The sequence below is a fragment of the Arachis stenosperma genome, chromosome 2, assembly GCF_014773155.1.
Source record: "Arachis stenosperma cultivar V10309 chromosome 2, arast.V10309.gnm1.PFL2, whole genome shotgun sequence".
In the NCBI taxonomy this organism is placed as follows: Eukaryota; Viridiplantae; Streptophyta; class Magnoliopsida; order Fabales; family Fabaceae; genus Arachis; species Arachis stenosperma.
Window position 1 is genome coordinate 92,574,363 of NC_080378.1, and position 11,853 is coordinate 92,586,215.

Below are 11,853 nucleotides of genomic sequence, written 5' to 3' on the forward strand. Positions count from 1 at the left end.
CATCAACCTACAAAATAAAATAAAATAACAAAGGAAAATATATAAAATATAATCATTGGGTTGCTTCCCAACAAGCGCTTCTTTAATGTCAGTAGCTTGACAGAGGGCTCTCATGGAGCCTCACAGATACTCAGAGCAATGTGGGAACCTCCCAACACCAAACTTAGAGTTTGAATGTGGGGGTTCAACACCAAACTTAGAGTTTGGTTGTGGCCTCCCAACACCAAACTTAGAGTTTGACTGTGGGGGCTCTGTTTGTCTCTGATTTGAGAGAAGCTCTTCATGCTTCTTCTCCATGGTGACAGAGGGATATCCTTGAGCCTTAAACACCAAGGATTTTTCATTCACTTGAATGATCAGTTCACCTCTATCAACATCAATCACAGCCTTTGCTGTGGCTAGGAAGGGTCTGCTAAGGATGATGGATTCATCCATGCACTTCCCAGTCTCTAGGACTATGAAGTCAGTAGGGATGTAATGGTCTTCAACTTTTACCAAAACATTCTCTACAAGTCCATGAGCTTGTTTTCTTGAGTTGTCTGCCATCTCTAATGAGATTTTTGCAGCTTACACCTCAAAGATCCCTAGCTTCTCCATTACAGAGAGAGGCATGAGGTTTACACTTGACCCTAAGTCACACAGAGCCTTCTTGAAGGTCATGGTGCCTATGGTACAAGGTATTGAAAACTTCCCAGGATCTTGTCTCTTTTGAGGTAATTTCTGCCTAGACAAGTCATCCAGTTCTTTGGTGAGCAAAGGAGGTTCATTCTCCCAAGTCTCATTTCCAAATAACTTGTCATTTAGCTTCATGATTGCTCCAAGGTATTTAGCAACTTGCTCTTTAGTGACATACTCATCCTCTTCAGAGGAAGAATACTCATCAGAGCTCATGAATGGCAGAAGTAAGTCTAATGGAATCTCTATGGTCTCATTTTGAGCCTCAGATTCCCATGGTTCCTCATTAGGGAACCCATTGGAGGTCAGTGCACGCCTATTGAGTTCTTCCTCAGTGGCGTTCACTGCCTCTTCTTCCTCTCCAAATTCGGCCATGTTGATGGCCTTGCACTCTCCTTTTGGATTTTCTTCTGTATTGCTTGGGAGAGTACTAGGAGGGAGTTCAGTAACTTTCTTGCTCAGCTGTCCCACTTGTGCCTCCAAATTCCTAATGGAGGACCTTGTTTTAGTCATGAAACTTTGAGTGGTTTTGATTAGATCAGAGACCATTGTTGCTAAGTCAGAGGGGTTCTGCTTAGAATTCTCTGTCTGTTGCTGAGAAGATGATGGAAAAGGCTTGCCATTGCTAAACCTATTTCTTCCACCATTATTGTTGTTAAAACCTTGTTGAGGTCTTTCTTGATTCTTCCATGAGAAATTTGGATGATTTCTCTATGAAGAATTATAGGTGTTTCCATAGGGTTCTCCTAGGTAATTCACCTCTTCCATTGAAGGGTTCTCAGGATCATATGCTTCTTCTTCAGATGAAGCATCCTTAGTACTGCTTGGTGCATTTTGCATTCCAGACAGACTTTGAGAAATCAAATTGACTTGTTGAGTCAATATCTTGTTCTGAGCCAGAATGGCATTCAGAGTATCAATCTCAAGAACTCCTTTCTTCTGATTTGTCCCATTGTTCACAGGATTCCTTTCAGAAGTGTACATGAATTGGTTATTTGCAACCATTTCAATTAGCTCTTGAGCTTCTGTAGGCGTCTTCTTCAAATGAAGAGATCCTCCAGCAGAGCTATCCAAAGACATCTTGGACAGTTCAGAGAGACCATCATTGAAAATACCTATGATGCTCCATTCAGAAAGCATGTCTGAGGGACATTTTCTGATTAATTGTTTGTATCTTTCCCAAGCTTCATAGAGGGATTCTCCATCCTTCTGTCTGAAGGTTTGGACTTCCACTCTAAGCTTACTCAATTTTTGAGGTGGGAAGAACTTTGCCAAGAAGGCATTGACTAGCTTTTCCCAAGAGTCCAGGCTTTCTTTAGGTTGAGAATCCAACCATATTCTAGCTCTGTCTCTTACAGCAAAATGGAATAGCATAAGTCTATAGACCTCAGGGTCTACCCCATTAGTCTTGACAGTATCACAGATTTGCAAGAACTCAGCTAAAAACTGATGAGGATCTTCCAATGGAAGTCCATGGAACTTGCAATTCTGTTGCATTAGAGAAACTAATTGAGGCTTAAGCTCAAAGTTGTTTGCTCCAATGGCAGGGATAGAGATGCTTCTCCCATAGAAGTCGGGAGTAGGTGCAGTAAAGTCACCCAGCACCTTCCTTGCATTGTTTGCATTGTTGTTGTTTTCGGCTGCCATGTGTTCTTCTTCTTTGAAGAATTCGGTCAGGTCCTCTAAAGAGAGTTGTGCTTTAGCTTCTCTTAGCTTTCGCTTCAAGGTCCTCTCAGGTTCAGGGTCAGCTTCAACAAGAATGTCTTTGTCTTTGCTCCTGCTCATAAGAAAGAGAAAGGAACAAGGAAATGTGGAATCCTCTATGTCACAGTATAGAGATTCCTTGAAGTGTCAGAGGAAAAGAAGAGTAGAAGACAGAAGTAGAAAATTCGAACTTATCAGAGGAGATGGAGTTCGAATTTTTGCATTAAGGGATGTTGTTAGTCCATAAATAGAAGGATGTGAGGAGAAGGGAAGTAATTTTCGAAAATTAAGTGAAAGATTTTGAAAATATTTTTGAAAAACATTACTTAATTTTCGAAATTGAAAGTGGAACAGAAATCAAGTGATTTTTGAAAAAGATTTTGAAATTAGAAGTTAAAAAGATTTGATTGAAAACTTATTTTGAAAAAGATGTGATTAAAAAGATATGATTGAAAAGATTTGATTTGAAAATAATTTTAAAAGATATGTTTTGAAAACAATTTTTAAAAGATTTGATTTTGAAAATTAATGATTTGCCTAACAAGAAAAGATATGATTCAAACATTAAACCTTTCTCAACAGAAAAGGTAACAAACTTGAGATGTTCAATCAAATCATTAATTGTTAGTAAGTATCTTTGAAAAAGGAAAGAAATTGATTTTGAAAACATTTGATTGAAAAGATATGATTTGAAAAAGATTTGATTTTGAAAAACTTTGAAAACTTGAAAAAAATTGATTTGAAAAACAAAATCTTCCCCCTTGTGCCATCCTGGCGTTAAACGCCCAGAATGGTGCACATTCTGGCGTTTAACGCCCAAATTACTACCCTTTTGGGCGTTAAACGCCCAGCCAGGCACCCTGGCTGGCGTTTAAACGCCAGTCTGTCCTTCTTCACTGGGCGTTTTGAACGCCCAGCTTTTTCTGTATAATTCCTCTGCTGTATGTTCTGAATCTTCAATTCTCTGTATTATTGACTTGAAAAGACACAAATTAAAAATATTTTTGGATTTTTAATAATGAGGAATAATCAAGATGCAACTAAAATCAAATAACAATGCATGCAAGACACCAAACTTAGCAGTTTGTATACTATTAACACTAATAAAATGAGAATGCACATGAGAAATAACAAAACACTCAAGTCAATAGAATTCAAAGATCAAAACAAGGAAATCATCAAGAACAACTTGAAGATTAATTAAGACACATGCATAATTTCGAAAAATGCAAGAAGAACAGAAACATGCAATTGACACCAAACTTAAAATGAGACACTAGACTTAAACAAGAAATATTTTTGGTTTTTATGATTTTGCAATTTTTTTGGATTTTTCGAAAATTAAGTGAAAAAGAAAATAAAGGTATCAAAATTCTTAATGAGAATTCCAGGAATCATGCAATGTTAGTCTAAAGCTTTAGTCTAAAGGAATTAGACATAGCTAGCTAAGCTTCAGCAGGACATTGCATTCAAGAGCTAAATTGATGATGATCAATCAGCTTTGGTGATGATAAGAACATCACCTTGAAACACTAGAATTCATTCTTAAGAACTCTGAAAAAAAATACCTAATCTAAGCAACAAGATGAACCGTCAGTTGTCCATACACGAACAATCCCCGGCAACGGCGCCAAAAACTTGGTGCACGAAATTGTGATCACTACAACTTCGCACAACTAACCAGCAAGTGCACTGGGTCGTCCAAGTAATACCTTACGTGAGTAAGGGTCGATCCCACGGAGATTGTTGGTATGAAGCAAGCTATGGTCACCTTGTAAATCTCAGTCAGGCAGACTCAAATGGGTATAGTGATAAACGAATAAAGCATAAAGATAAAGATAGAGATACTTATGTATATCATTGGTGAGAGCTTCAGACAAGCGTATGAAGATGCCTTCCCTTCCGTCTCTCTGCTTTCCTACTGTCTTCATCCAATCCTTCTTACTCCTTTCCATGGCAAGCTTATGCAAGGGTTTCACCGTTGTCAGTGGCTACCTCCCATCCTCTTATTGGAAATGTTCAACGCACCCTGTCAGGGCACGGCTATCCATCTGTCGGTTCTCAATCAGGCCGGAATAGAATCCAGTGATTCTTTTGCGTCTGTCACGAACGCCCCGCCTTCAGGAGTTTGAAGCACGTCACAGTCATTCAATCATTGAATCCTACTCAGAATACCACAGACAAGGTTGGACCTTCCGGATTCTCTTGAATGCCGCCATCAGTTCTCGCCTATACCACGAAGACTCTGATCTCACGGAATGGCTGGCTCGTTTGTCAGGCGAGCACTCGGTTGTCAGGCGATCAACCATGCATCGTGTTATCAGGAATCCAAGAGATATTCACTGGAGCTTTGATTGCTTGTAGAACAAGAGTGGTTGTCAGTCACCTTGTTCATGAGTGAGAATGATGATGAGTGTCACGGATCATCACATTCATAAAGTTGAAGAACAAGTGATATCTTGGACAAAGAACAAGCGGAATTGAATAGAAGAACAATAGTAATTGCATTAATACTCGAGGTACAGCAGAGCTCCACACCTTAATCTATGGTGTGTAGAAACTCCACCGTTGAAAATACATAAGAACAAGGTCTAGGCATGGCCGTGAGGCCAGCCTCCCAAATGATCTAAGATAGCATAAAACTCAAAGATAGCTACCAAGATGTCAAATATAATAGTACAAGGTCCTACTTATAGAAAACTAGTAGCCTAAGGTGTACAAAGATGAGTAAATGACATAAAGATCCACTTCCGGGCCCACTTGGTGTGTGCTTGGGCTGAGCAATGAAGTATTTTTCGTGTAGAGACTCCTCTTGGAGTTAAACGCCAGCTTTTATGCCAGTTTGGGCGTTTAACTCCCATTTGGGTGCCAGTTCCAGCGTTTAACGCTGGGATTTCTTGAGGTGACTTTGAACGCCGGTTTGGGCCATCAAATCTTGGGCAAAGTATGGACTATCATATATTGCTGGAAAGCCCAGGATGTCTACTTTCCAACGCCGTTGAGAGCGCGCCAATTGGGCTTCTGTAGCTCCATAAAATCCACTTCGAGTGCAGGGAGGTCAGAATCCAACAGCATCTGCATGCAGTCCTTTTCAGTCTCTGAATCAGATTTTTGCTCAGATCCCTCAATTTCAGCCAGAAAATACCTGAAATCACAGAAAAACACACAAACTCATAGTAAATTCCAGAAAAGTGAATTTTAGCTAAAAACTAATAAAAATATACTAAGAACTAAACTAAAACTACTAAAAACATACTAAAAACAATGCCAAAAAGCGTACAAATTATCCGCTCATCACTATGTCTCGGCTTATAGGGAATTGATGCATCTCCGAGATGATTTGGAAACTGCTCGGATTAATTATGGTGAGCTTCAGGGTCACCTTGAGGGCAGCGTAACTGCCGCCTCCGAAAACCTGATGGAGCAGTTCCGGATTGTTGCTCCTGATGCCGACTTGACTCTCATCAGCCTGGACAATGTTGTTAGAGATGGTAAGATTGTCCCTGATGACCAGGATGATGATGAGGTTGACCCTCCCCCAGTGCCTTCTCTTAAAGTGTCGACCTCCTCAGTTCCTCCCGTTACGTCCGATCCGGATTGCCAAATTCTGAACCGGGATGATGGAACTGTAGATGCTGTGCCTATTTAGACTTGCCCTCCTTCTTCCCGTACTGATGCTGCTGGGAGGGCTCCAGATCTTGGTTGATCTCCTTTAAGTATTTGTGTAAATAGCCTTGTTTGTGGGCTTTGAACTCTTTTTTGTGAATGATGTTTTATTGACTGTTGACACTCTAGTTGCTATTTTTAGCAACTTTATTTTGAAAACAAAATGGTTTCTCTGAGGTTGGTTTTGGTGGCCTCTTGAAGCTTTATCATACTTATTGTTTATAGATTGGATCCCTTGGGAGGTCGTGACTTGTAAGGGGTCCAACTTGCTTCTCGGTTTCCTCGCTTTTGTTTGTATTTTTAGTGCCTTATAACCGATTTCTTTATGTTGGTCCCCTTCTAAGTTATTTTTGTAATCCTCTTTCCTGAACCTTTGCCAGGTCTCTTTAAGGGATTACTTTTATAACTTATCTTTGTAGGAGACCGACTTCGTTAAGTCGATCTTTACCTAGTTGTTTTTGTAATCCTCTTTCTTGGACCTTTGATAGGTCTCTTTTAGGGATTACTTTTACAACTTGTTTTGCAGGAAACCGACTTCGTTAGGTCGATCTCTTCTAAGTTGTTTTTGTAATCCTCTTTCTCGGACCTTTATTAGGTCTCTTTCAGGGATTACTTTTACAACTTGTCTTTGTAGGAGACCGACTTCGTTAGGTCGATCTCTTCTAAGTTGTTTTTGTAATCCTCTTTCTTGGACCTTTATTAGGTTTCTTTCAGGGATTACTTTTACAACTTGTCTTTATAGGAAACCGACTTCGTTAGGTCGATCTCTTCTAAGTTGTTTTTGTAATCCTCTCTCTTGGACCTTTATTAGGTCTTTTTCAGGGATTACTTTTACAACTTGTCTTTGTAGGAGACTGACTTCGTTAGGTCGATCTCTTCTAAGTTATAGCAATTCCTCTTTAATAGGGTTGGCCAGACCACTTTCCAGGGATTTGCTGATAACTTGGACTGACTTGGTCCGACTTTTTAATGTCGGCCAATCTTTTTTAAGTTATTATATAGCAATCCATAAGTCCTCGTCAGGTTTTTTTTGGGATCACTTTCGATAACTTCTTGCATTATTCTGTGTTCATCTTTTGCCGATTTGTAGATTGTGGTTTCTGTCCTAGTTTAATCGACCTTTAGGTGAATCGTGTTTTCACCTTTGTCGGTCGATTATTCCTACCAAGATCGTATAGTGAATATGTTTTTCACTTCTTGTTCGATCCGTTGCTTTATAATCGGACGATGAATGCTTCAGATTAATGCGTCTTGAGTACTTGTAGAATATCTGAAATGTATTTTATTTAAAGAAAGTGCAAATATATACAGGCGGGAGTTTTTCATACCCTTAAGTCGGATTAAATCTCAATCTTTGACGCCTCATTAAAAAACCTTTTCAGGAAAAAGAGTGCATCTTGTGATTAGACCTTTATCTAACTATAGTACCTTCTTAGGTTACAGGCGTGCCATGATCTGGGGAGTTCTCGTCCCTCGAGTTCGGACAGTCTGTAGTAGCTCTTCCCAAGTACCTCTGTGACTCGGTAGGGTCCTTTCTAGTTTGCTGCCAGCTTTCCTTCTCCGGGTCGAGTTGTTCCAATATCATTTCGGATTAAGATGAGATCATTCTCAGCGAAACCTCTTGGCACTACCTTTTGATTATATCTGGAAGCCATTCGCCGCTTTAGTGCTTCTTCTCTGATCCGAGCTCTCTCTTGGATTTCCGAAAGTAGGTCGAGCTCTTCTCTTTGAAGTTGAGAGTTGGTTTGTTCATTGTAGTGGACTACTCGGGGAGACCCTTCCTCAACTTCTATTGGAATCATTGCATCCACTCCGTATGTTAATCGAAATTGGGATTCGTTCGTAGTGGACTGTGGAGTTGTTCGATATGCCCATAGGACTTGTGGAAGTTTCTCGGCCCAAGCTCCCTTTGCTTCTTGTAGTCTCCGTTTTAGCCCGGCCAATATGACTTTGTTGGCTGCTTCGGCTTGTCCATTGGCTTGGAGATGTTCGACGGAGGTGAACTGGTGTTTTATGTTCAAGTCGGCCACTAGTTTTCTGAAGCCTGCATCTGTGAATTGGGTGCCATTATCCGTGGTGATGGAGTATGGAACCCCGAACCTGGTAATAATGTTCCTATATAGGAATTTCCGACTTCTTTGAGCAGTGGCGTTGGCTAGGGGTTCTGCCTCGATCCATTTTGTGAAGTAGTCTACCCCTACTATGAGGAATTTGACTTGTCCCGATCCCTGGGGAAAGGGTCCGAGAAGATCGAGTACCCACTTTGCAAATGGCCAGGGTGAGGTTACGCTGATGAGCTTTTCCGGCGGGGCGATGTGAAAGTTGGCATGCTTCTGACATGGTGGACATGTCTTTACAAATTCGGTAGCTTCTTTTTGTAGAGTTGGCCAATAGAATCTCGCCCGGAGTACCTTTTTGGTGAGAGCTTGCGCTCCGAGATGATTGCCACAAATGCCGCTGTGTACTTCCTCCAAGACTTCCTTTGTATTGGAAGTCGGTACGCATTTTAACAATGGTGTCAAGATTCCTCTTTTGTATAGGGTGTTGTTTATGATAGTGTAGTACTGTGCCTCCCTTTTTAACCTCTTTGCCTCCTTTTCATCTGTGGGGAGCGCTTCTGTTTTGAGGTAGTTAATTATGGGGGTTGTTCCGAGGGTTACCTGAAACTATAGGTCGATCTCGGTCGAGATCTTCTGTGTTGGTCGGAACCGATGCGTCTGGCAGGTATATAGCCGCCGGAGCTGGTGTGTTCGACTTGTGGAACTGAAAATGCTGCTGATCCTTCGTCTCCGGAGTGTGGGGGGTACCTGCAAGGGACTCCGATGCTTAAGTTAGTAAGGGTATTAAGCAGGTATTGAGTAGAATCAGAGTATGAGTTATACCTGGGTGCTCCAGTGTATTTATAATAGTGAGATGTGGCCTTCTGTGGATAAGATAAGTTAGTTATCTTATCTTATCTTTATCTTATCTCTAAGTGAGGTCATCTTTATCTTTAAGGGAACCGCCCTTCTCTCTGTAGGCTTGGGCCGCCTTAGGATTTGGGGCGTGTTCCTCTATCTGGGCCCTTCTTTGGGCTTTCTGGGGACTTGACCGAGCTCCTTGGGAAGAGGTCGGGTTGTGCTGACCTGAAGAGGTCGGTCGCTTTGTCTGTCGAACATCCCGGGTCGGACAGCTCGACCCAGGGTATGAACAGTGCCCCTGCTTGAGCTCGGTCTTCTTTTTGAGGTCGAGTCCTTGACTTCGGTCCTTTTTTGGTGAAGCTGAACTCGAGCATTTTGTCGATTCCTTTGTAGCAGCTTTTGAATGTAGAACGTTTCCTCTAAAAAGCGCGCGCTTTTCTATCGGCACTTTTTTGGGAACGTGCGAGGGTTTAATGCCTTCTTTAATTTGAACATTAATTGCCCCGTTTCCCCTGGACTCTTTACTTTTAATTTTGAAAACCCAGAAAATGGTTTCTCTCCTTTTATTTTCCTTGTAACCTCTTCGTAACTTTTTCCTCTTCTCTCTTCGCTCTCTGTCTTTCGCTTGCGCTTCTGCTTCCTGGCGTTAGTGGCGTCGCTCGGCGGTTTCTTAGGCAACTTTCATTTTTGCCCTTTTTCGAAGTTTCTTCCATCTCCAGGTTAGTCCCCTTTCATGCTTTCTCTTTGATTTTGGTTTTGTGATGAGGTTTTGGTTTTGATCCTCTCTTTTTGAAAAAGTTTGGATCTTTCTATTTTCCTTGAGCCCTAGATTTGTTAAAATGTGCTTTCTGAGAGTTTCTCTATCTTCTGCATGATCCTTTTTGCTTTTGCTGGGTGCCTTTAGGGTTTTGCATGTTTTTTGTTGTTTCTGTTCTTCATACTGCTTGTCTGTGTCTGTTCCTCGTTTATTTGAAGGTTGCTTTTGTCTGCTCTTAAAAAAGGTTGCATCTTTAATGGTCTCTGCTTGGCGTGTTTGATGTTTGAGAATGCTTTTTGCTTAGTAGGCTTGTGATGATTTGCTGTGTTTTCCTTTGATGAAAAGCGTTTGTTGTTTTTGAGTTTCTTTTTGAGAAATGCTGGGATGCAAGCTGTAGAGTATTTCTGGAAACCTTGCTTTGTTTACTGCCTCCAATGGATGCCTCAGGACTTTGGTTTGAGTCTTGGGGTTTTCCTTTTCGTTGTTTCCTCGTTTGAGAAGTATTGACCGAGTTGTTTTCTCCCTTTGTCCGAGATGTTTGTAGTAACCCCTATCTTCTTTTCTTCCTTGTAGGATTAGTTAGCCTCATGTCTTCTCGCAATAACATTGTAGAGATGTCTTCCAGAGTTCTCGAGGGGATGTCCGATTGGCTGGACTCCCTTGTTTTGTTGTGTGTTTCTGTCGTGGATGCTGAATTTTGCACAGAGCTGAGGAAACGCCATAGGATTTGTGGTAACAATGCTCGTGAGGAGGATTACGAGCTTGTTGCTCCTGATTCTGATGAGAGAGTTTGTTTTCCGACTTCCATTGAGAGGGAGCGTCCCTTCTTCTATGCCTATGAATTCTTCTTCAGCTAGTTGAATGTTACTTTTCCTTTTTCTGCTTTTGAGACCGACCTGTTGTGGTCGTGTAATATTGCTCCATCCCAGCTTCACCCTAATTCCTGGGATTTTATTAAAATTTTCCAACTTTCTCTGCCGTGAACTAGATGTAACACCTTCCCAAACTCTTTTTCTTTACTTGTTTATTTTCGCCAAGCCTGGCGGTTCTTCAAAAAAGAAAGCTTCTTGGGTTTCTTTCCGGTCCGCCCAGGGCCATAAAGTGTTTGCGATGTATGATGAGTCCTTTAAGGACTTCAAGAACTACTTCTTTAAAGTTCGAGCTGTTGAGGGGGCCCGCCCCTTTTTTCTTGATGAAAATGATGAGCCCTCCTTCCCTCTAGAGTGGTAGAAGGATGTAAGAGTGTCTCGCTACACTTGGGAGATGCTTGATGATGTCAAACGCGCTTTTGTAGTTGTTCTTGAGGATCTCTGGGGGAAACCACCCCATCTTGATACAAAAAGATTTTTGAATGATCCGTCCTTGGTTCGAACTGTTTTGGGTATTTGTTTGTCTATTTGTTTGACTTGTTTCTATACTTGTTTCCTTTTTCTTCCTCTTATCAAATTTGTAACTCCTTGTCGTGGCTGTTTTTGTGTTTGTAGAGATGTCAAAGAATAGTGACTCCATGAAGGCCTTTAAAAGGGCAAAGAAAGCGACTGCTGCTCAGAACATCTCGGCCAAGGTGGCCGGCGAGGGATCTTCACAGATCCCGGTAAAGCCTCCTGTGCCAAGTTCCCTTGGGCCGAGGAAAGTAATTCATACTCCTTGGTTTCATCAGGTCGATCCTCCTCAGACTACTGCCGTTGCTTCTGGTGTCCCTCCCTTAAAAAAGCAAAAGACATCCGAGCCCTTCAACCTTGATGCCCCGGATTTTGATGCTATCGAGTTTGTTGACCAGAAAATTGCCCCCTATGGTGGGCTTTCCATGGACGATGTGTCTCTTCTTCAGCATCTGGATTTTATCACCAAAAGTAGTGTGAAGATGGCTCATATGGGTGCGGCTATTTTTCGAACAGTTTAGGGGATTCCGATTCATGCCACAAAATCCTTCATAGAGGAGGCCAAGCCAGAATTTGATCGAATCAAGGGTCTGAAGGAGGAGTTGGAGGTGAAGTTGGCGAAGGTGGAGAAGGAGCTGGAGGGTGAGATGGCCAGCTCTATTGCCCTGGCTGCTTCTTTGAAGTTGGCTGAGGACATGGCCTTGAAGCATAAGGATAGCTATGTCTCAGTTTATAGGGATTTAATACGCCTCTGGGATGAGTTGGAAAC

At 41.7% G+C, this 11,853-nt stretch overlaps 1 non-coding gene across 1 annotated transcript; it reads left to right on the forward strand.

Moving 5' to 3' along the window:
* Positions 1 to 1,809: 1,809 nt before the first annotated feature.
* On the forward strand, positions 1,810 to 1,917 carry LOC130963906 (small nucleolar RNA R71). Its single transcript, XR_009080023.1, has one exon. It is a non-coding gene; the product is annotated as a small nucleolar RNA R71 (small nucleolar RNA).
* The last annotated feature ends 9,936 nt before the right edge of the window (positions 1,918 to 11,853 follow it).